The sequence below is a fragment of the Podarcis melisellensis genome (assembly GCF_964234715.1).
Source record: "Podarcis melisellensis genome assembly, chromosome: 2".
Lineage (NCBI taxonomy): Eukaryota > Metazoa > Chordata > Lepidosauria > Squamata > Lacertidae > Podarcis > Podarcis melisellensis.
The window spans coordinates 104,383,751-104,409,969 of NC_138529.1; the positions used below are offsets into that span (position 1 = coordinate 104,383,751).

The 26,219-nt window shown below is 44.0% G+C and overlaps 1 protein-coding gene across 2 annotated transcripts in view; it reads right to left on the minus strand.

The window, feature by feature from the left end:
* Positions 1-25,970, minus strand: part of SETD5 (SET domain containing 5) — a 62,083-nt gene extending 36,113 nt beyond the window's left edge. For both annotated transcript variants that reach the window (XM_081901335.1, XM_081901334.1), the window contains exon 1: positions 25,797-25,970. The gene's annotated coding sequence lies outside the window, so the exon portion shown is untranslated. The remainder of the gene's footprint in view (positions 1-25,796) is intronic.
* Positions 25,971-26,219: the final 249 nt, after the last annotated feature.

Sequence of the window (26,219 nt, forward strand, 5' to 3'; positions counted from 1 at the left end):
GTCTTGCAAAAGACGGTCACATGGGTAAAACTGCCAGTAGGGGAGGCAGAGCACAACGTGTGTGTGTGTGTGTTGAGGTAGAATCCCAGAGCAGCCAATGAGAAAAGAAAGCAGCATGGAAGGCATTTATTCATTTCTGTAATGATTTATTTCAGAATGATCCTCCTCATGACAACCCTAGTGCCAAAATCCAGTTCCTGAGCTTCACAGATGTGCATGAGATGCAAAGTCATCTCCCAAATCCCTCATGCTCACTTGGGACAAGGTTTAACACAAGAGGAACGGGGGGGAAAGGGGCATATCTGAAATGGTGGTGAAAGGGGGAACAGTCGAAGGCAGATGGCTGCACAATGAAGGAAGTAATGAGCCCAAAGGCCGTGCCTCTCTCTGTTTTGTACTCCGATACTAAAGTACAACATACAGTACATGTGCCTCTCTTCAGACCTGAACACAACGTGGACATTTAAACCACTGTGTTACTTGGAAACATACAGAGAAGCAGCTACCAGGAAAGGAACGGGCCCTACTCTTTCATATATTTTGCAGAGACGAGTAACTAAACACACACAGATCCACCATTCAGATTTGGTATGCTATGTAATCCGGCATCTACACTCAACTGCAACTAAGTACAGAATGAGAAGCAGCCCTGATACAAAGGCCAACTTGAGGGAGGGGGGAGGACTTAAGAGTTGCAGTGGATGGTTCGGCCTGCATGCAACCTGTGTGTGCCTGCCTCAACAGAGCTCAAGGCCTTCCAGTAAGTGAGAGGATATCTAGTTTGTGCCTTGTGGGTGTATCCGGGGCTGTGCAGAGGGGCTCTATCCTTTGGGAATAGATTTGTACCTGCAGAACTGATCGCTTGTGGGAGGCGTTTACACCCAAGCTCTTGGAGGGCAGCAGGAGCTTGTGGGTTAAAGCAGGTGGGGAAAGCTCACCAGTAGGTGCTGCTGGCTCTAAAGGGTTCAGTGGTCGACTATCCACCTTGCCTTGCCACAAACTGCTTTTGTGGAACCAATGGTTCTTTGCCCGTGGTAGACATATTACTAATTAACAATCTGTTCATTCCTACTACAGAGAACTTGGAACAGCTGCTGCCCACTGTAGCCTTTCAAGAACTTTCCTACCTCCACAAATTACCCATATGCAAGGATGAGGTCTGTGATGTGATCATGGTGGAATGTGGGAGAAGCAAATAAATGTTGCACTTTCTTTCTGACCTAGTTCCTTTGCACTTTCTTCCCATTCTTCAGGGCTAGCCATGCCATCAGGGCAGCTCTTTGCGTGGGAAACAAGCATTCAAGCTTTGTAATAATTACTAGTACAGGTTGGGCTAAATGCAGAAGGCACAGAACTTAACATGCATCGCTCCCAGGCACCATCAGGTATCAAATCACTTCACCGATAGGCAAGCCTAGAAAAGGCTAGTAATCGTTCCCTTCTGAAAGAGGGTGTAGAAATATGGATCACATCTTGCTAGGAGGGGCTGGAAAATTTCTTCAGAATGTTTCTGCAGTTAATAGCATTATCTGCAGCCATAAAAGGAGCTATATCACATGCACATTTCTACAGAGGAAGTATTTACCTGGCACATTAGAACCTGTGTGTGAAGGCATTCCTGAATACACACACACACACACACACACACACACACACACGGTAAGAGAATATGCAATTGCAGATTGTCTTTGGAGTCTTCCATTCTGTCCAGGAATGCTCACTACTGTGTGAAGCAGTGAATGTGAGCTGCACTGGTACTCAAACAAGGTTTTGCCCCACTTATTCACAGGCAAGAGCATGGGAATCCCAGGGGTTCCTTTAAGGTTTGCCAAACAGTCCAAATATTGGTTTGCTTGAACTGAAGGGCAGTTCAGAAATGCTGCCACACAGAATGGCAAGCACCATTCTGGTTCCTTCTGAGAACTGGCCACGCAATGAAAGAAAGGCCTGCATCTGTTTCTAGTCCAACAGCCCTAAGCCAGATTCGCAAGGAATTAGGAAGAACATCAAGGCTCATCCTTAATTAAGAAAAAACAACAACAGCTTAATTATGGACAGTATCTTGTAGGAGGAACTTCAGTAATGGAAAAGCACAGGGGAATTTAGTTGCTTTCACCCACAAGACTATCGCTACTTAATAGTGGAGCACCAACAATGTGCTAGACATGGAACCCAATACCAACGCAATATGACCCCTGAACAAAGAGCTCACAAAACTAAGTACAACAGAAATAACAAAGAAAATGGGAGCCAACAAGGCTTGATAAATGGAAGAGCAGGGACATGTTTTGGATCTTACAAGTGAGGATTATGCAGAGACTGGAAGCAGCCACTAGGCTGACTCATGCAGCCCTACAAACATTAAGGAGAAGGTCTCACCCATACAACACAACGAGGTTCTCTAGTAACAACAACAACAACACCAGGGCAGGTGTACAACCAGGCTGTCGTTGTACAGGAACTGAAATTACTTGATGCCTTGATCTGGGGATCTGTTCAAGGGAGAGAGGGCAGTATCAATTTTTTCCTGGTAGTGTTATATGGAAATGGCCAGAATAGACTAAATATGCCATCTATAAATCAACTCCATGACTATCAAATCTGAAACTGCCTCAACATTCAGGATGCAAGAGCAACAGAATAGTGCAACCTTTGTTTCAACCATCTCCCTTTATCCTTCACTCCCATCTGACCGATGTGGCTGAGACTTTGGAGGCAAGATGAAGAGCCGGCTGGAACGTTTTGTCTATAAAGACAATAAGACAATGAAGCTCAGTGCCCCCTCCTCTGGACTAGGCTGGGTTCAAACCAAAGGGGCTGCTCTGTGGGGGCTTAATCCTTTTCTGCTGAATCTCATGAGCTGTGTCTCTGAATTCTGAAAAAGAAGGGGGCAGGGCTCCCAGTCTAGTTTGAGCCCCAGACAAGGCAGAAGGATGCCCAGTCATTAGAATTCTCTCTGGCCGACATAATGCAGCCAATACAAAGCACCAAACAATCATAAACATTTCTAACACCCAATAATGGTGATAATGTCCACCTTTCTTCTAAAGACCAAAAAGGGCGTGCATCTTTTGAAAACCGCATTGTAAATCAAGAGAGGGGGAGCTGGACAGGAATCAGAATTAGAACTCTCCTGAAAGGTTTCATCAGTCTATACAAGTCTCCCACACTGATCTTACTTTCTACATGGCATAGGGTAGATTCAGGTGGCTTCAAGACTCATATGACAGTGAAGAAAAAGCTATACCACCAGTGAGATTGAGGAGAGAAACTCTGAGTGATCCATGTGCAACTTTTACTGCCATCCTCAACACACAGTTCTTAAAGGTAAAGTAAAGGGACCCCCTGACCATTAGGTCCAGTTGTGACCGACTCTGGGGTTGCAGCGCTCATCTCGCTTTATTGGCCGAGGGAGCCGGCGTACAGCTTCCAGGTCATGTGGCCAGCATGACTAAGCCGCTTCTGGTGAACCAGAGCAGTGCATGGAAATGCCGTTTACCTTCCCGCCGGAGCAGTACCTATTTATCTACTTGTACTCTGATGTGCTTTCAAACTGCTCGGTTGGCAGGAGAGAATAAATAGCCCCTATACTGCGAATATGGTTCCAAACAAACAAACACATAGATTTGCAGCTGTAATCACGTGTTTGATGGTAACTTATGAAGCTACAGACAAGTCTTTATTTATTAAGGTATTCATATTCCACCCTATGATGAAATCAAATTCAAAGCAGCCTACAAATAAAATAGTCAATTGATTAATTGCAAGCTTAAAATGTCAATCAACCAATTTCAATGGCCAATGGCCTCTGAAGATGTGAGACAGGTTATGATACAGCATTAACTTGTATCCTAGACAGAGCCACATAACATCCGATATCAAAACTGGTGAATATCAAAACTTGGGAGTTCTGTGTATCTATCCAAAACAATGATGTGATCAGCAGTGATCTGCTGGTCACCCTTCAATCTGGGTGTCACATTCTGAAAATTATCAAGGAAGCATAGTACTGTATTCAGGCCCTGTATACCTGGTTGGGTGTAAAAGTCAAGTGCAATAATGCATAAAATAGGGATAGCGACAGAGTCTGTGTTAGATGTTGAACCTGAAACATTGCTTTAAGGCCTGTAGCAGTTTGCATTATTCAGGGGTGTGGGTGTAGGTGTGGGTGGGTGTTCCTAGCATATATAATAGCAAAGGTGAAGAAGAAGAAAAACTGCCTTAATTATATTTTTCCAAGTTTCTTCACATTTGGATACAGTTATAAACTACCACATATTCACAAAATACACTGTCATCTTAACAAAAAACGTTGGGAGAATTATGCTAGCAAGAAAACTGCAGTCACAGTTTTCACTGTTAACAAACTAACAGAGTGATCAAGATGGTTGACACATAACATTAAACCGAACAGGTTGAGTGATAAACTCAGTTTGGTAGAGCATGAGACTCTTTAATCTCAGAGTTGTGGGTTTGAGTCCCAAGTTGGTTGAGAGATTTCTGCATTGCAGACGGTCGAACTAGATGACCCTCGTGGTCCCTTCCAACTCTACAAATCTATGATTCTGTGAACTTGTGTTTAACATGTGCAAATTCTTTGCTCCTCTCCAGCTCCTGGATGCACTGCGTGTGGCAGAAACAAAACCATAAAGAAGGCAGAGTCTGGTGGGCCATGTCATGAGGAGCAGGCCCCTGGTTTTGTTTCTCTCCAAACAAACCACGAAGAGGGGCCAAGGTTTGTTCTTGGCCAGCCTATCGTTGTTTGGAGAGAAACAAACCCCGAGCCCACAAAAGCTTGGGTTTGCACATGAGGCCCAACACTAGCTTGTTTCCTCTGACCACAAAGCACAGGAAAGAGCTGAGCGAGGAGCAAAACACCTGCATGTGTTAAAACTATGTCTTAATATTGTTTGCAAACTGGGCCACTGCCTCCTTGGCTTCTGGGTCACGGCCTCCATATTTCAAACCTTCCTTATCTGCCCATGTCTCTAGGCCTTGTGTAACCATTTCTCCCAACACTTCTTCCTCAATTTCTTTCCCCCTCAGATCTGTGCATCCTCTGCATATGCCTTCCCTTCATATTCTTGTTTCCAAATACACTGGGTTCTTCAGCCATGCTGATAGCTCTGTAAAATCAGCAAAGTAGCAACTACACACCATTTTACAGGATTGTCATTCTTTGTCACGCCAGCCCTGAAAATGTCGTTCTGAGATGGTCCTGAAAACTGGCTGAAAGCACACAAATATGAACAGAAACTAAGAAAGAGTCAAACAGTGAAAATCAGGAAGGACTAGCATTATTGAGTCAATGATCTAGAAGAGAAACACATGTGCAGCTGATACTAAAGTAGAATTAATGAGAATGAAAATCAGAGGAACAAGCAATTTCAGAAACACACCAAACAACAAAAATGCAAGCCAACTCTTCTGGATTCATTTCCCCCAGACCACATTCAGAGGGAGGGGAAACAGCTAAGGAGGAGGCCAGCACAAGGCACATTAGATCTTAGTTTGATATCAACTATAGGAACGAAGCAGCTGGGGTGGTTTTGGAACAGCACAAAGACAGGCATTATGTCACAGAAGAGGCCCCTGCATTCACTTATAGCATATGGAATAGTGCATCTGACAAAGCAAAGGAGAGGAAGGGGCCTAGTATCAAATGCTGCAGTTGCATCCCCTGATTTTTGGGTAGCTTCCCTGAACAATTTGGTGGGATGAGTAAACTTGGTCACACACCACTGCTCACTCCTAACACATCAAAAAGTTTTTTGCAAGTCCAAGTACACATCTACTGGATTCAACTCTATTCATATTGATACTCTCAAAGAACATGAATAGGTTAGTCAGGCAGCACTTATATTTGCAGGAGACATGCTGATTCTTCTTCAGCACTATTTGTTCTTCAATATGCTTGATAATGAGAGCTGAGCTCTCAACTGTGGCTCCTAGAAGCTGCCAGCATGCAACAGTGGCCACACCCCAGTTATGGCTTCGACTGGCTGGCTAAACCAGATGAGGGTAGCCAATGGGTCTCAAACTCTTAGTGAGTTAGGGACTTCACCTGAATGCGAAGACAGGCTTTGGCGGATTGAACAGATGAGACCAACCGTGGGTCCAGGGGTCAAGAAAGCGTTTTCTGTTTGTGGTGTGGAGGAAAGTGAGGGACAAATCCAGAGTGGAGTCCCTAAGGCGGTTGGATGGCACCTTGTACACCTCCTTCTGGCAACTCTTGCAGCCAAGCTGGTGCCAAATGTATTGCTCTGCTGTCCTTTAGACCAGTGCTCCCCAACCTTGGGCCTCCAGCTGTTTTTGGACTACAATTCCCATCATCCTTGACCACTGGTCTTGCTAGCGAGGGATGATGGGAGTTGTAGTCCAAAAACAGCTGGAGGCCCAAGGTTGGGGGACACTGCTTTAGACCACACCAGTGAGGCTGAGAGCAGGGTTTTGTCGTCTGGGCAGCCCAGGACCTCCAGACACACTGCCCAGGCTTGCGTCCTGGCGAGGTCGCAAACCACTAACACAGTGGTTTGACCTCACCCCCGGAGAGTCGCTCCATTGCCTCTTGAGAAAGACAGGCACAAACAACAACAACAGTGCTTGATGATTTTGTGTTTAATAATGCTTTTCATATTAGTTTTCCAGAACAGCTAAGTGGTCTGTAATTTCCTGAATCTCTCCCTACTCCCCTGATTTTTTTTTTAAAATGGTATTGCACTGGCCACTTCACAATCCCCAGGTATGGAGACTGTTATTAGGGACAAGTTACATAATTTTATCACAAGAACAGCAATTTCACATTTGGGCGGGTGCCATCTGGATCCAGGGATTTGTTAAGCTTTTGACAAGGCCTAGAATTTGTCTCCAACCACTATTTAAATTGTAAGTTTATTAAATTTATTAGAAAAGCTTTATTAAAAAAAACTTGGCATCTTACAGCAATTAAAATATACAAAATATTTTTTTAAAACTGTAACATAAATGTGTATAATAAAATGAGACAACCCTCTCTCCCTCCAAGAATGAAAAATAATCAGGAATAGTTAATTAACATTATGCTGATATTTAAAAATCAGCCAATCACATCCCATTAAATGAGTGGGAGTAGAGTAATAGCCTGGAACCACTGTAAAGCAGTATACCCCTCCCCAACTCAGGCAATCTCTCCATGAAGATGCTACAGGAAATACTACTGAAAAGCACCAAAATCTCTCTCCTGGCACAGTTCCTTGAGCATGTCACCCAGGAAAGCTTCTATACCTTAGATTCTTCCTAAGAGAGTTGGTACAGGCACAGCAATCTGAACTACATCTTCTGCATTGAGGATAGATGCAAAGAATTCATTCAGCTTCTCTGCTCTCACTCTTTTACTCCAATCGCTCACATTTAACTCCTTCATCATCCAAAAATCCAGCCATCTCCCCAGCTGGTTTGCTGCCTCTAATGTATTTTGAAGAGGGTTCTTTAAAAAGTTGACTTAAGTGTTTTTACTGATGCACTGTCTCATTCTTCTTTTGCATCCCTTGTTATCAGCTTGCATTTCTTTTGCTCAAATTACTGCTCATTTTTGTTCTCATTTGGGCATTCAGCTTGTTCTACACTTTTCATATTAGACAGCCATTCCACAGAGTGTAGCCACTTTAATTTTGTTTTTATGCTAGTTGCCTCGTTGGTGGATAAGGCGGGGTTGTGCTTAATAGCTTTCTATTTGTAAATCATAGGACACGGGGTATAAGGCCTGAATAAAACAGAAGCTGGTAGATGAAGCATATGAAAAAGCAGGAGGGGGGGTGAGCCATTTCAGCACTGAAGGCTGAGCTGGAAATAGATTACAAGCTAGAGGGCTGCAGTTGATTTACATATTTTAGTTGCATGTTGCCAGGCATACTGCATTTACTCTACACTGGATCCTCAGCACTGTGATCGATTGTCTCAGATGTGAAAAACCTGAGTTATCCCTTAAATTATAAATTCAACATCCAAATTGATATTTGTTAGTTGGGCAATCAATTTTTTGCTGCTTTGCTTCCTATTTCTATTATTCAAACGTTGTCACTGCACGATTTTTCAGCCACAGGACAAAAAGCTACATTTACCAAATGAAAACGAGGGTTCTCTAAATTGGGAAAGCCTTCCCCAGTCTTTCTCTGACACAAAAGGATGGTTCAGGGACCAATATGAAATACTTTCATAGTGAGTCAGACTAATGGATCATCTAGTCTAGCAGTCAACCCCAATTAGCATCCGGCCACAATTTATCACTCCAAACTGTCTGGAAGCCTTGATATTAGAATTCTAATTCAGGATATAACAGTGAAAAAACCTGGGATGACCACAAGGAAGGTCCATGCTCTATCATAAACACCACATGAAAAGGTGGTGACACCACGTGTCTTCTGAGATTCACAGTTAAAGGGGGCCATAGCATCAAGGTGAGAACTCATAAATACCTTGCTTTTCAATCCAAAGTGTGTGGGAGGTGGTGATGGGGGATATGTGAAAGCAAAATACCTTATTGGAAATAGTTAAAGCAGGCCTTTGCTTTTAAAAACATGAATCCTTACAAACCTGTCAGTAAAGTATCACTCCCTAAATTATTTTACATAGATGGCATTTGGGAGAAAAATAATGCAAACAGCTGAATCATAAGAAAACGGTGCAGTAAACAGGCTCAGCTGGACTGGAACTCAAATTCAGATCAACCCCTTCAGAATTCCCAGGACAATCACAGAAGCTGCAGCAAATTACCGATTACAATGCTAGCAACTGTAATGTGCACATGCTATATATCTGCCACCAAGAGAAGGCAATGCCTGACAAAATTTGCCAGGAACCGGTTGCTAGATTGGAAAGGAGAGAGCTCTGCATCTGCAAATCTGGCGACAGGCTTCTTATATTCAAGGACGTCATGTGACAGGCCTACTCTGCCTGCTTGGCCACTCCCAGAAAAGGCAAACAAAACCACTCCAGAGTGAATTCCAGCAGGGATTTCAAAGGCAGACATTGCATCAGCCAGGTGTACAGGAAGCAGCTGGGATTCAGAGTCCAAAGGGCAGCTGACCTACTGAGAGGCTCTCAGAGCAAGCTCTCTTTCTGGAATCCTGTGGGAAGGATGAGCAGGAAGGAGGAGAAATGCTTCAGAGACAGAACAGGCCGCATCTGCTTCACAAAGTCTTTGTACTAGTGCTCCGGACCTGGCTGCTCTCCCAGAGATGATGCAATCCCAAGGAACAAGGTCTGCGCCAGAGAGAAGTATTCACAGCCTATGCAGATGGCAAGTCAGCCAAGGGATCTCTGATGAAAACACGCCCGAGCCAATCCAAAAGCAGCAGCCTCCCTTCCCCACAGCTACCCCACCCCACCATTTGGTAGAGGAAGGAATCCCACGTTTCATGTCATTGCCCCCGTGACTGAAGACCGACGGACGGAGGAACTAAGCATTTATGCTGCCTTAGAATGTTTCCCACCTCAGACTGTCTGAGGAGGAGGAAGGGAAGGAATAAAAATGCACGCAATATGGGGTGGGAAATACCCAGATCCTTTCCTAACACCCTAACTATAAGCGCAGGGCTCTCTCCAATCACTTCCTTGTCAGTACAAGTCTAAACTCCCCAAACACGTACACAGCAGCTCTGCTGTGACTGGCTGCCTTGGCCCTACTCTCAGAAACCATGCAGAGACACAGCACTGGGAACCATGGCAACACGACACAGTGCAGCAATTATGGAGCCGTGGCAGCTACTCTATACTTAAGGTTCAGCCCCTACCTCCATTATAAACCTGATTTTATTCCTCCCTCCCCTTAAAAGTTACCAGCAAATGATCCTTCAGACCGATCAAACTGATCGTATATGTTTTGCAGGCTGCTGCCATGGGGGTGGGGAGAGGGCAGGGAGGGTGGAACAGTAAACCAGAAACTGTTTGGAAAATTTCAGTACAGAGAAGTGGGATCAGCTACTTAAGACAAACTCCCTCTCCCTCCTGCACTCTCTCTCGTCGTCTTGCAGGGTCTGACATGTTGTTAGAAGCACTCATAACCAAATTTAAGCTTGATGGTGCTGGTATGATTCAGGAGCCACAGAATCAGTCCATAGGCTGCCAAATGGACACTTAAGCCCTTTCTGGGCACTCCTAAACAGGTTTACATTATCACTCACATGATTTGGGGGGTCAACGTTCTAAGAACCATCAACACAGTAAGTACCATGCAACAGCACAACTGGGAGGTGAATGGGTAGCCATATTCACTACAGACAAGTTAGGACTACATGTTGGTGAGTTACTCTGCTGTAAAGCTATGTTAATGGCTTGTACACATCTGTATAGGCCTAGCACCCAGCTTGCTGCAGTATCTTTGGGGGTCAAATTAAGCCTAAATGAGGCTCTAAATGTTTCTGGGGTCAAATTAAGCCTAAATGAGGCTCCATTTTAAAGTTGCTTAGCCCCTCCCACACACAAATGCTAAGAGGCACTGAAGTCCAAGTATTCCAAATCCTCCTTAATTGGAACCCAGGTTTCTCACACAATCTACATACAATGTGAGTGGGTAGAAGATAGATCAGAATCTACCAGTGGATCATAGATTTAAAATGACTCCCAATTTTTGCTCTTAAAGAACAAAACAACTGTTCCCACATAAATTAGGCTGCTAAAATGAAGAAAGCTAAGCAGGGCTTTTGTGTGAAAGGATTGTGAAGTCAGTTCAGCTCTGGTACTGAAAATCAATTCCTAGACTCAAAATATGCTCACAGGCTGTCTGTTTTCTACTTCTAATTCTATGTCTTTTGCACCTGGCTCTGGCTGGTAGATCCTGGGGTTCTTGTAAAAATAACAAGGATAAAATCCACCCACTACTGATCAACAAGGCCATGCATATACAGGTAAGGAACTCCAGGGAGTGGTACAAGCCGTGTGTGGGAATGCAGAAGGCTGGGTCCTTAAACTGGTTTAATGTAAAGCAGTAACAAGCAGAGACCTGCCCAAAAATTACGTCTCTGGAGTCAGACATAGACCTCCAGTGTAGCAGCACTATGCAGACTACTGAGCCTTTCCAAGGCCAAAGAAGCACTGAAGTCTTTTTGGCCATTTAGTAGGCTCAAAATCATGCCAACAAAAACTTTACAAGCCAAAGCTGCAGTGAGCACCAAAAGGAGAAGATGTGAAAGCCTCCTTGAAAGCGCAGTGTGTGTTCCACGAGTAACAAACACGCCTATGAGCTGCTGGCCACAAAAGCGATTCCTATGGTGCCATTGGCCTCTTCAGGTGTTTATTAGTGTCAGTTTTTCACAGAGCTATATGGTCAAGAAGAGTCACTGCCTACAGGCTTCACTAAAATCTGATTTGGTATTTTCAATGAGATGTGCCCTGAAAAAGTCAGAACTAACTTTCCTAAGCTGAACCAGAGAAGCTGAAATAGGCATACAGTGGAACCTCGGAAGACGTACCGTCCTCCTTACGAACGTTTCGGGTAACGACCTCCACTAACCCGGAAGTAGATGCCCCGGTAGCGAACTTTGCCCCAGGATGCGGAAGTTGTGCACCGGCGGTGCAGTGGCAGAGGGAGGCCCCATTAGCGAAAGTGCGCCTCAAGTTAAGAAGGGTTTCGGGTTAAGAACGGACCTCCGGAACGAATTAAGTTCGTAACCGGAGGTACCACTGTATACAGTATAAGGGTGGTGCAACTGTTGCAAGTACACAATTGTATAGTGTAAAAAACAATCCCCACACAACACCACTGCCATGGCTAGAACAATTCAGGAACCTTTTTTAAAAAGCTTTGGAGATCATGAAAGGATAAACACCCAGCCAGATATTTATATGAGAAAAAATGTTTCTTAAAAATGCAAAGCTTCCTGCTCTTCTCAGCGGCCCCGTCACCCAAGAAGATACCCTTCCGCCCTGGAATGAAAGTGACTGGGCCAAAAGCTGTATTAAGGGAGTAGCAGTTGGGGGGGAGCAGATATTGCTACACAAAAATAATCACCTCTGCCCAGTCTTAGGTTAAAGGGCAACATTCTACACCACTCCCTCTCGTCCACACACCCACTTTATACATTTTCCTCCTTGTCAATCATATTTCTGTACATGCATACAACTAAAGATAGGCAAATACAAGAGTTAGTAAACAGCATTATCTACATCCCATGACCCTGGAAATTTCCACTAACACTAGGATCACCAACGTCACTTTTGTTATTTCTCCTAATTTCTAAAAACGTTCCGAGGCTCAGACTTCTATGATCAGAGCAAAGGCTCTGCGTTTAGCTATTATATACTTGCAATTGCAAGGCTGGAACTGTAAGCATTTTTAAAAATAGCTATGCCTTCAAAAGAATGTCTGAATTACCTCTTTATTCTGCTTACTAATACAGGAGCTGCACAAAACATATCACTACAGAACAGGAAAAAACACTCAGTGGTTAAAACAGAGAAAAGCAAGGCCCACGAACATGAGATCTGATTACGGTTTTTTAGCATTTGCTGACTTCTGAGGAAGCATAGAGAAGCTAACCAAAGCAAATGAGCCAATATCTGAACTATAATGTAAAAAAAGAGGGAGAGGGATAGGCCTGGTTGCATGTGATACTTAATTTGTGAAGTTCCTTAATTGCAACATAGCTTGCTTGAGAATTCTATGACGACTTTGGGGACACAGCAACAACCATTCAAGGGAAGTTAAAGGAACAATGAACAAAAGGACTTTTGGCTTCCATCTATCAACCAAGTGAAGCCAAGTCTATTCTTACATGTAAGGAACTACATTCTTAAGGTCACAGCAGACACTGCATAAACTGGCACGTTTCAAGAAAGGCGATATGTGATCTGGATAGCAAGAGAGAGGCAGGTGATTTGTCTGAAGAGATTTGCCAGCAATGACAGATCACATGCAAGTGTGACCAGTCAATCCTGTGAACAAGGAGAGGGAATACAGAGCAGATTGCAGGTCTATCAAAACTATCACTAGATGATGAGAGTAGAAAGCAAAGAAAATGTGTGAGTTGGGAGTTTGTGTGTACCCCTAAAAAGGCTGGTTCTAGCAGACATTGTGGCATGACAAGAAGTGCCTTTCTGCCCATTCTGTGGTGATCTGAGCATGGCTACCTGTTTGTTCATCAGTGGCCTGAGAGAAGTGCAGCAGATTCACGTCTACTAGGGATTAAGCTCCACTGACGACCCTAATGAACAAGTGGCAACAGCCTTAATCCAAACAAATAAGGGAACCCAAGGCAATCATTTTTAATTCAGTACTGCAAATATATGGCAGTTTACTATTTCTCTGTCTCAGTTTGCACTGTGGAATAAGGGAACACCTATGACTATTAACTTGCACTGCAGGAGAAGTGCACAGACAACAACTGCTAAAGGGACTGTTCTCGACTGGTGTACTACCACCTCTCACCTCAACAATGGTCTGAGCAGAGAGCTTAACTTAAAAGCTCTAAATTTATAGCGCAGAAATATAATGTTGATACTTCCCGCTCTTCAAACTTTTTTTAGGAAGCATAATTTTGGGATGTACCCCTTATTCAACACTGAAGATCAAGGCTTTCAGACGTCCAGAATCTACATTTTATGCTGCTGCTGATTTCAGCATAATTATCCTACCTTAGAGAGGCTTTCCGAAAATCACAGCAACATTAACAACACTCCCTCGTTAAAGTAGCATGTGCTTCACAGGTCATGGGCACGACAGACTGCAGTCAGAATTTGAAAATCGCCAGGCATATTTTGCACCTGGCTATCAGCCACGTGCGACCAAGTGAAGAAGCCCTGGCACCAGGATGGCAACTGATGTCGCCACCATCTGAGGTATATGCCTGGGGATCCTTGGATCTTGACTGTTCTCACAATTTCCCCAGCCACTCTGGGCAGCTTACAGCATATATAATTTTTTTAAAACATCAGACATTAAAAATTTCCTGATACAGGGCTGTCTTCAGATGTCAACAATGAATTCTATCCACTGTATTTTATCTGCACAACCAGAATGAATTTCAGGAAATAAAAGCTGTATTGAAAAATACAACTTTCAAGTTGTCTGGCCCCAAAATGGCAACTAGGTTTTCTGTTTTGGTTACTGTAACCCTGTTTTAAGGAGCCATTTGGTGCCTAGCTTATATATCTGAGGTTCTGTATACCTGAAGGAGTGTCTCCTCCCCCATCATTCTGCCGGACACTCAGGCCCAGCGCCGAGGGCCTTCTGGTGATTCCCTCACTGCGAGAAGTGAGGTTACAGAGTACCAGGCAGAGGGCCTTCTTGGTAGTGGCGCCTGCCCTGTGGAGCGCCCTCCCAGCAGATGTCAAGGAAATAAACAAGGCAGCCCTGTTTAGGGAAGTTTTTAATGTTTAATGCTGTATTGTGTTTTTAACATTCGCTTGGGAGCCGCCCAACGTGGCTGGGGAAACCCAGCCAGATGGGCAGGGTATAAAAATTAATAATAATAATAATAGTAATAATAATAAACTATTATTATTATAATAACACTGACTGAAGTACTTGTTCTGCATGCTAACCGTTGCACTCTGTGTTAATCATAGTAATGACCCACTGCTTTTTATCATCTTCAACCATGGTGACCATATCATAATGAAGGGCTAGGGCAGTGCTGCTGCCCCTTCCTGGACACTCCCACCAAAAAAGGACAGATTCTTCATTTACACTCCCCAGTTATTGATTTCTGAAGATCTTGACCAAAGGCTTATTCTTCACACCTCTTCATCCTTATGCAAATCATTCCAAAGCAACTCCCAAGTCGGAGTTTTCACATACTGCATCTCTGAATTTTACTAGTTTAGTGTCAACATATTCATATATATGGTTCAAGGAGATATATATATATGGAAACAAATGTACTGAGGAAAAGCTAAGCCAGAGAAAAGGTTTCTGAACTTGCTTCTAATGAAGACCTGCCGGCTATCCAACATTCATTCTTAACTATATTTGGTATTAGGAAGCTGCTTCCATCGCATCAGGAACTGCTTCCATTCTGCAACTCCTGCAACTTGGGCCCCAAACACACTGCCTCCACTGACATGTTCCATACCTAGCACACACATCCCCAACACAGCAAAATCCCTACATTAAAACAAGAGTCATCTGCTCTGTCAGTTTTTAAAGCTCTGACTCATCTGCTTCCCTCTTTCTCTTTAAGGCTAAAGCAAGCAAGCAAGTAAAGACCTAAGAAGGAAACCTAACTTTCTAGAGTCTCAGGTAAGCAGATTTTACCAGAGTTCTTTGCTGTATTCTAAAGGGAGACATTTTGCTGCCTAGAATCAGTGCTCTCTTCCAGGGGAGAAAGGGAGCTGCAACACTGCTAGACAGAGTTCAGCTGCTGCAACGCAGCTGCTACTTGTAGAAAAGGCTACGGATTTCCTCTCATGCCTCCAAAACCAGCAGATTCTACTACTAATCTACTTCCCTACATTCTCAGGCATAGTCTCATTAACTGTTTCCTCGGCCAGTCACAATATGCAAGAGGATCTCCAATCTGCAATAATCAACATCTTTAGCTTACATGGAAGTCAAATGTCCCACTTCAGCTTAGCCATTGCAGAAAACTGAAGGATTCTTAACACCTAAGCTCACACGATTTTTCCTGGAGCAAGGGTTTACACAATGTTGGGAGAGTCAGACAGGTTTTCAACGATCATGTCTTGGGAAATTATGAAGCTCTTACAGATATTCCTGTAGTTTTGTGCTACAAACTCCCTGCCCTGTCTGGAACTCGCAACTGTTCATTCTAGTGATCTGCAACATCAACACAATTAGCAAGCTGGCTCACTTACAACCATATCAGTGAAGAGGCCCTTTCAAAATGCTCAGAAAACTTTAAGAGTGACTTTTGACCAAGAGCAGGATTCCAGCATTTATGGGGTGAAAGGAAACAAACCCAAGAGATATAAAGCAAGCTAGTAAATGCAACACTTCAAAATCCCATTCCTGAAAGTAAATGGGCGATAGATGTAGATCAGATTCACCCTAACAAGTCTGTACTGAATGTGCAATATCTTCCAGTCCTAAGGCCTGGTCCTTATGGGTTCTTGCTGCCGACATGCGTCAGTGAACCAAGAAAACTAATTTTTAAGAAATTAGGAGTTAAGCAGAACAGACACTAATTAAATATAAAGGTAATAGGACTGCAAAATAGGGTTTTCCTCCCTCTGAATGTGTGTAGATAGATATAACTATCCTTCAAAAGCCAATGTCCCCAGGGAAATAGACCCCTGTGCCCAAATTCCCATGTTGCAATAAAGGTGCCAGAGGACTATCTTCTTTTCTGTTATGAACTACTATTCTGAAAGATGCAGTCTGGTTAACCGTTCAACTAGCATTTAAAAGGAGGGAAAGCACTTTTAAGATATTACAGGTTATAACTGAAGACTAGGGATGGATTGAAAAACGCCTGACTTTACTGGAGAAACCTTCGTGCCCCAGCATGCTATAAGCGTTAAGGTGGAGTGCAGCATGTTGGGATTTGTAGTGTACACTAGCCAGCAATGCATACTTAAAACAAGCTACTGCAGATCCGCCTCTGAAAAGTTTTCAGTGCAACCACCCCTCTGACTGGACTTGATAAAATTTACTAGGCTATAGATATATTACATTATCTTTTTAATTCTACGTGGGAAACCTATGGCCCTCCAGCTGTTTTAGGGGCTACAGGTCTCATAATTCCTGACCATTAGCCATTCTGGCTCATGTCCAACATGTGGAAGGTTCCCCATTCTTGATATAGGACAGATGTTCTAGCCTCAAGTTCTCTCCAGTTTCACAGATTTCCCCCCACATAAAGAGATGTACAGTCAGATCACCAATAGCAAGTCACTGAAGAGTGACTTATCTTCAGAATTTGTTAGCAAGCCACTGAAAGAATACACCACAAAAATACTATTCATAGTCCGTATTTAATTAGAGTAAGGGGCGGTTTTGTGGTAAACAAATTCCAAACAGTATTTTACTTTCACTTTAGTAGTATTGGACACACATAGCATGAGACACTGAGCTCACCCAAAGTAAGGTCTGACACCACAAAATCGCAAAAGGAGGAAAATACTATCCCCATTTCACAGAAATAAGACTTTTCCAGAAAGGTGAAGCTAACAAAGCTGGGAAGTGACCCAAATTTACTTAAAGATCAACAGAAAAACCTACCTAAAAAAACAACAACAGAAGTTTTCAGCGCACGAGAAATTCTAGTTTTTAAAACTACTGACTATCAACTGATGTAGTTCAACTAGTACAAATCTGTGCACAAAAGATTATTTCTATTTTATCAAACCTATTTCAGTCATAGGTTAAGTCAATTAAGAACAGATTGAAGCTAATCCGAAATAAGCTATTAACACCAAAGTAAGTGTCCAGTCAAGGTTGGCATCACTTAAAACCAGTACAAGTAATATGATGAATTTTAGGTTTCAATTCCAACCCAACTTACCTGGGTGGGAATAAGCTCCTTGAACTCAATAGGATTTACTTCTGAGTAGATATAGTTAGAATTGTGCTGTAAGGATTAAGTACACTATCAAGAAATGAGGCCCATCACTGCTGCCCCATCTCCAACTGTCCTCTTAACAATCATAATTGCCGCTGAAACACATTTGATGTGAAAATATCAGGAAGGTATATGGCAACTCCCATGACGACACAGTTTATAGACTTTCAACATGCATTCAAGCAGACTTGGGAACACAACTCAAGTTTATCTCCAGATGCAAGCCTGACCTAGGCTGTAACACACAACAACAGACAGGTCACAGGGCACCCTAGGAGTCCCAAAAAATATATTTTTAAAAATGGAAGATACATTCAAACTACTGGAGGCTTCTCACAACTCTCCACTTCACTCCATGAAAATGTTTCAAAACTATCTATGTACTTTAGCCCATAAGCAATCAGGGGGGGCAGCATTTATTCTACAGCAGGCATAGGCAAACTCGGCTCTCCAGATGTTTTGGGACTACAACTCCCATCATCCCTAGCTAACAGGACCAGTGGTCAGGGATGATGGGAATTGTAGTCCCAAAACATCTGGAGGGCTGAGTTTGCCTATGCCTGTTCTACAGCAATATACATTGCAGTTCAACCCCAGTAACCTTCAGGAAGCCACAACCTCTCTCTACTTTATATCCCAAACAACGTGAGATTCATGAACTATGCCATAGGGTTGAAGGGCTATGTAAAACAAAGCAATGATGATAGGGATCATTCAAGTACATCAGGCATCTAGATTCTAGGGGAAGAGCAGAAGTAACACAGATGTGACAATTTGTGACAAGGAACAAAGTGAAACTAACTGAAATGTGATACCACTCATTCACTTGCGTCTCAAAAACAATAATTTAATACCTGGTGCAGGTACGTATATTCTCTTGACTCCGCCCCCTCTCCACACTTGATTTATACATAGTAAAGGAAGTTATACACAGGTCTATAGCACTAGTATTACTAGTACTAATCAGCAACAGTACTAATAGTATTAGTAAATTAGTCCTGGACTATAGTTTGCAGGAGGTATAAACAAGAATAAAACTGACAATGGAGGTTTAAAGCTGTAGTTTCCTTCTCACCCCTCTAAAAACGACCAACTTTCCGGACAATCTTATAGCCTGCCATAGGTCTACAGCATAGGACACAAATCTAGATAACATATGACTTTCCAAATGTTATCAGATTAGGTAATCTAGAAATGAATTTTGTTTCCCAGTAATGCTGTGAAATTTCAGAAACGTTCTTGTGACCTCCATCTCAGGAGTGGTCTACATGGCTAGAGGCACTCTTCATGCCACACTTTCTGTGTTATATGGCTCGAAACATCCATTTTCTAGCCCAGGTTTAGCTGACAATTTTGTCATGGCATAGGATGCAACAGAATCTAACTGACACACCTTGAGGTCTATGGGCCCTGAAGGACTAACAAGAGTAAACTTGTCTGCATCAAACAACAACAGCAACTACAGCTTTAAACATGAGGTGTTGCTTTTAGTCACACTTGCATAATTTCCTAAAGTTGCATTCAACTAGCAACTTGTCAGTGCTTCGTTTCACTCTTTCGATCCAGAGTGAGAAAGGCATTAAGATTTTTAAAACATTTCAGAATAAGAAATGCTTCCGCAGCTTTCACATGGCTTCCCATGCTCTTCAGCAAATTTCATATCTATAGTATGAATGCACAAAAGCCTCCACTATATAATACATGCCAAAAGAAACTCTTTTAGTGGTAAACAAGTTAATCTGAGCATTATAAACTGATTGAGCATGCTATAAAAGCACTGACTAAGATTCCTAGCAACGTACTCAAGTCCTATTCCCTAAGCAGAGTCCAGTAGGACAAAAGTAACTGTTGAATACTGTCAGCGTGGAAAAGGGAAGGAATCCTCCATGGTTAGAATAGTGTCAAACTTCCACCCCTGTTTTTTGTTTAGCCAGAAGGTAAAAAAAGAAAGAGATGTGGTTTTCAATCCATCTGTATGTACAGAAGTACACTTTTCTCAGTTCTTCCAGATAAAAAGGATCAGGCCTAGTGAAATGCCATTAAAGTTTTCCCCAAATTTTCCTCTTTACTCACTAACTGTTTGCAATCCATATGCTAGAAGCAACTGCCAGAGACTGCCATTCCTTTGGGATACTGAAATACCTCAGAAACAGAGAAATCCCTACTCTACTGTGATTCTAATGAACAAGCAGTAAAGCAGAAGGAGATGTAGATTGATTGATAGCTATATAGATGAAAAATATTCTTCTTTGAAAATGCACTACCACCACATAAGTCCTATTTTGTTCTCTGAAAGAGATTTGTTAAACCAGCTGTTAGAATAACTGAAAAGCCTGATATTTGCTAATTAAAGTATTCAAGACTGGGTTCTTAATGTTAAAAGATTCAAGCACAACATTTAGGCTACCCATTATCATTTATCTGGGATAAGACATCAGTGCAGCAAGAACCCTGATAATCCAGGCCCACAAAGAAGAGTGAAGAACATAGCAAGACTGTAAAAACTTACATTGCCTAACTTTCTATTTTTAAAAGTCACACAAATTAGATGTACAGGAAGTGAGACTATAAGCGACTGTTTTTGTCTTCAGCAGGAATGCCCCCAAAATAAATGAATTCCAGAACTTCTGCTCAAGGAATCCATTCAAGCGCCTCTTCTACACTAGTGTAGTCCCATTGTCCATCAGAGAAAACTGCTCCATAATTGCCCCTAATATGAGTAAAATCTGCCAGGGCAATGACTAACTTTTCAATTTCTCAAACCCGATGTATTTATTTTCAATTGTCAATACTTGAAAGCCAGTTCCTTATCTGTTAGCCATTATTCAACCTGAGTAGCCAACCTTTATCAATTTCTTTCAGTTCCTCCACCTTACAGGATAAGCTTTTTGCTAACACCATTCCAATTAAAGCCATTTGTTCAATACCGGTTTCTATTGCCCTTATGTTTTCTACAAGTCAACATCCCCACAAAACTGCATTGTTGTAGTGTTTTTGCAGTCTGGCTTAAGGGACCAAAGTGTGTGCTACCTAACGTACAAAGGGCACCAAGCATCTTAATGTAGGCAACCACACCAGTGTGACTTACAAACTGAAATTCCATTTGATAAAAGGTGCACAAAAGTGCAATTCCATGGATCTTGACTGTTTTCACACACTAATACCACATCCTGTAGAATTCTATCAGTTATATTTTGACTGCACAATCATAATGAATTTCAGGAACCAAAATGCTTTTTTTCACCTACCCCACCCCCACCCTGCTCACAGTTGTGAAGACTACAGTATTCTTACATCATGAATGGTCCATGTCACCATTAAGAAAAAGTAGAAATAGGTCAATATATATGTGGGCTGTTCCTGGATAAAGTTCTCAAAGTTCTTAACCTAGCTTAAGGTTGTAATCTGTACAAGCCAGATATTTAACTAATAATCAATCACGGTCAGTCCATCATTTGCAAAACAAGACTTTAGAGCCATCTTATCCCAAAATAGCAACTAGACATTCCGTTTTGGCGACTGCAACATTGGTTTAATGAGCCATTTGCCCCCTTGCTTATAAATCTGAGTTTCTAACAACAATTCTGATGTGACAAAATAATGTTCTGAATGAGAAGAGGGCCCAACGAAAGGGGCCTCAAACACAAGTAGGTTGAAAAGCCCAGTGGATACTCAGAAGCCACATGCTCCCTTAATATACGAGAGGGAAGGGAGCACAAAGTTGACTGGTAACAGGGTATCCCAGCCTTGAAAACAGCTTAATATTTTCTGTGGAATACAGAAGAGGAGCTCCAGGCCATGTTGAAGACCAATGAGGGATCTCACTGCAATTAATTCTGTTTGTGTCCTGAATGGAACATGCAGCCATTAGCTCCATTTCAGTGGCATTCAGAAACGAATTTCAAGTGAATACTAAAGATCTTAGGGCACTGCTCACTGACAAGCTCAAGGGTCTACTGCAGTTGCTTTGGAGCAGGGAACAGGTGGCACACATTTTTGCCTTTATCTGCTGTTCTTTGTATTGCTTTACTTCTGTTTTTACAACCAGTTAGGAAGCTATCATCAAACTGCTTACTCTGAAGTATTATTTCCAAATGAGCTCAACAGAATCACTCTAAAAGCCACTTCAAGGTTCACAGTGGTCTTCAGTATCATAGCTAAAATTAATAGAAAAGCACTGTAAAGTTTTTTTAAAAAAAATTGTAGCATCTGAGTCAAGCATTTTCTAGCAAAAACGTTCATTTTCCTAGAACCAGCTAATACCCTTGACACTCAAGGCACAGAAACATCAAGAATTTTATCAGGATTCCTCCAACTGTGTGAGGGGAGAAAACCAGCATGTATGGTTATTAGGGCTCCTAACATTTTGGGTCTCAGGAATATGAGTTATTTTTTCAGTTTTACAAATTCTCATATTGAAAATGATCCTGAACAGTATGGTATATTTGAAATTAGAAATATTTCAAATATACCATACTGTTCAGGATCATTTTCAATATGAGAATCATTTGTACTCAGTCACTGTAGGATAACACTGCCTAGCACAGCAATACAAATATCTTTCTTCATAACAGAAATCTGCCAAAATGAGTTGCAGCCTAGACTTATGTGTTAAAGCAGCTCTGCAGGTTTTAAAAAACACTTTTTTAATATGAAAGACCCTGCAGCTTGTTTTTGCATTAATGTCATATTATGAAACCAGGATGCAATTTTAAAGTGTCATCGTTTTCAGTATAAACCATCACAAATGCCACCCTTTAATGTAGGCAAATCATGCCAGATTCTTCTGGTGTTTAAAAAACATTTTCAAGGGTGTTGAACATCTATTCCAGGGGTTCTCAAAACCACAATCTTAACAGCCTCCACCAAAACCAGCCAAATCAGAGATTTAGCAAGCATAATCACTTAAGTCCTAGACAAATGGATCAAATCATGGTTGAGGGGCGCACATGATGTGTAAACATATAATAGCACTTGCAAGGAAAGCTCCCCTCCTCCTCCATATTGTCAGTTATGGATATTAGGCAACTGCCCATGTCTTACCAACCAGAGGAGGGCACCTCAACACTTTGCTCCCTGACAGATCCAGCACACAAGACAATGTCAAGGAGGAGCTCTGTCTTCCTCTTACAACTGCCAGTGTCTCTTTATAAAGACTGCATCACAGTGTTTAACCATGGGATTAGACTATGGTGACTGTAAGACTTCAAGAAGCAAGAATATTAAAGCACCACAATACTTGAGCAGGAGCAGATATTTATAAGCACCAGAAATAGACCACTGTTGTATTAGATGGGGAACAGTGTACTTGTTGTAAACCTGCCTCAAGCAGTTCCATGTATGCTTTGCCCAGGAAGGGGCCATTCTTTCAAATGGGCTCTGCTGCCACTTGCAAAATGTGTCATATTTTGACTGCACTCTCTGAATGGAAAATCCTCTCAGCGCTAGGAGGCTAGTGTCTGCTGTACACACCCATTGCACAAAGCAGAAATTCCTGTCAATAAGGCAAATGGGGCCCAGGCAATGTAAGGGGAGGAAAGAGACCTACAAACAATAAGCAAAGCATCTGGCTCTCTGATTTACTGGAAGGGAAGCTAAAGTCAGACAAACTGTAACCACAGTGCTGCACCTCCCACTTCAGAAAGATCAGATCAATTCTTGCAATTGCAAAGGCTGTAAAGGAGACAGACATCCCTGGATATCCAGGCCAAATCCTAAAAGCAGTCCCAAAGACTGTGACAGCGATGGGTGAAAACTCAATTTGCATCATCCTAGTTGAAAGCTTGCATGCCCCAGAAAGAAGAGTCCCCTCTCAGTGCATGAACCAGCCATCTCCTAAGTGCAGCACTAATGGAGGTTGTGCTGCTGTCCTTCCCTGGAGACAGCAGCCAACACTACTGAAGCTTCTCACGTAGCAACCAGAGCTCCAGAGCCAACATTAGCTGCTTGTCAACGCTCTGAACGTTCACCCACAGGATCCAAAGCAACAACCTCGGTCACCTCTGTGCTGCAAGACATAGCTAGCAAAACCGACTTCCTGGGCCAGCTGGAGGGGGGGAGGGGGCAGACTGCCTGATGTCACCTTCATAGGTGAAAAGGGAGAGTCCTGAACGCCATTAAGGAAGTAGTCCGTCTTTGTCTAGTCTGTAACCCATATCCTCAAGTGTCGGCAGCTCATTTGGAAAACATTTTTGCCATCAGGCCTATGTCTTCGCTGCCAAAAATCATGGGTTTTGAGGCCATGGCCCCATCCCCCTACAATACAAAACCAATTCATTGTGCTGCCCACAGCCTCTGCCTGAGTGAGCCTTAAATACTCCAATTACATAATGGGCCAGGGAGAGAAACTGCAGGAGGCCACACTGCAAGGGCCATTATCTCCTTAAAGTAACACCAACCTCAGCAAAAGGAATCCCAGTAGCATATTTTGTTCCCTTCTGCAAAAATCTCCCTGAGCATAGGGGGCTGCTGCCTGAAGTACAGGAGACCCCCACTGGTTAACTGCAGAGACCAAAACCTCTCTCAGCTAGGTAGTTCACAAGGAAGAAGCTCCTGACATTCTCTAACCTCACCAACCACTTCCCAGATTACTAAACAAACTGTAAAAAGGAATTTTGTCTCAGTTCAAGGCAGCTGTTTCAAGTAGCCACTGGCACCCCAAGGACAAGCTGCTAAAGACAAGAGTGGGGGGAGACTGTGACGACCTTGCCCACAGCACTATTACTGTGTTTACAAGGGGCTGTGTTACCAATTAAGACGCAGAGATCAATGCAAGAAAACCGAAAAAAGTACCCTGATAGAGCACAAACGTCAGACAATGAAAAAGTTGGGGGAGGGGGTCCATACTGCAGCCTCCAGCAGCAGGCAAGGGAAAAGGAGAAGAGGATTATTAAAGTGCACCACCATCGCCACACAAGCACCATGAGAAAGCAGAAAATGCAGGTCAAACACCTCCTCCCCCGTTGCCTGAAGGAGCGAGCAAGTCAGAAGCAGACAGCCGAGGAAAGGGAGGGGGCGGGAAGGGAAGGAGCAGCAGCAGCAGCAGCTCAGGGGAAGCTGCTTCAGCACACGGAGGAGGAGGGGTGGAAGCAGAGGGGAGGCAATGGTGAACTCACAGAGGAGCACAGACGGGCGGTCGCACACACACACACACACACACACATATATACACACACACCCTTTCCTGGCAAACAGCTGCTTTGAAGTGGAAGCCATCGTCCCAGAAAGGGATTTTCCCACATTCTCACAGTAGGCTTTCCACAGAAGATTGGCCCGGCTCCTTCCCCACCTCCAGCACGACCCTGCTCCACACGCGCACACATACACACTGCACCGAGAGGATCCTGCCTGGGAACCCGAAACAGGAATGAATTCAGAGGTTCCTTCAAACCACCACCCCTCCCCCACCACCCATTCTCTCTCCCTCTCACAACACACACACACACAGGCCACTCTCCCTCCCACCTCCTCCAGGACCAGACACGCAGGTTCGCCATGACGCCCCCGCTCTCCTCCAGCGCCTGGCACCAGGCAAGCTCACCCGCACCCCCCCCCACGGCCAGGAAGGTGGGGGATGGGTGGGAGCGAAATGGAAAACAGTCCCACCACCTCCCCTCCCTGCGGGAAGACCTCGGCGGGGATTCCCACTCAGGGACGCACCCCCAATCACACACACACAAAAAGCACACTCACAGACACACAAAAAAGGGAGGTATATAGAAATATATATACACACACCTATGCACCTTTGGAGGTATCAGGGTGTAAAGACAGGAGTGCGTGTGAATGTATGTAGATATACAGATATATAGACATATATGCACACACGTATATGTATACACATTCACACGCACCCCTCTCTTCGCATCCAGGTGCCTCCAAAGGTGCAGGGAAACCGGGGTGTCCAGCGCAGGCCAGGGAGTGCGACCTCTTTCTTTCCCCTCCGACAGGCGGGAGAGGCTCCACTTCCCCTGGAAGAGCCAGGCTGAGGTACTTCTCTCCCTCTCGCCCTCCCCGCCCCCCACATCCCTAAACCCCCCACGGCAGGGCAGAGAATGCATGGAGAGAGTTCCGGGGCAGCTGGAAAGATGCGGGAGCTTGAAAGGAGGCGGTGAGAGAAGGGGCTGGAGCAGAGGAAGGACCCCCGAGAAACAAGCCCTCACCACCGCAGCCACCTCCATAAGTTTCCCGCCCCTCCCCCTCCATGGGTCTCTTTCCCACCCGCCTCCCGCCTTTGGAAGGGGTGTCCCCTCTTCACCCCACACGCCCCCTTTTTCCTGCTCTTCATTTGCCTTGGCTGACCTGTCCGGCCCGTTGCCCGGGCCCCCGGCACTAGGCCCTGCTGGGCGCCACGGTGTTTCCTAGGCGGCAGGCGGGACCGAGAGCTCAAGCTCCACAGAGCAGCGGCCGCGGCCCCTCCCCCTCCGCGGCACCAGCGAACAGCCAACAGCTCCTCCTCAGCAGGCCGGGCGGAAACGGCACTGAGCGCACGGGGATTCCCAGCGCTGGCGCCAGGGGCGCCCCAGCCACGCCCACCGGCCCCACTCATTGGCCGGCTTTTCCGCGCGATCTCCACCCCCTCCGCTCTTCCCTCCCGCCCCCGCCTCTCCCGACTCCTATTGGGCCCCTTCTCTTAGGGCAGGCGGTCGCCCCCATCCCGCCCCCCTGTAAGCCCCAGCGGCCCCAGCCGCCGCCAGCTTCCCAGAGGCGCTGCCCTATTGGTTG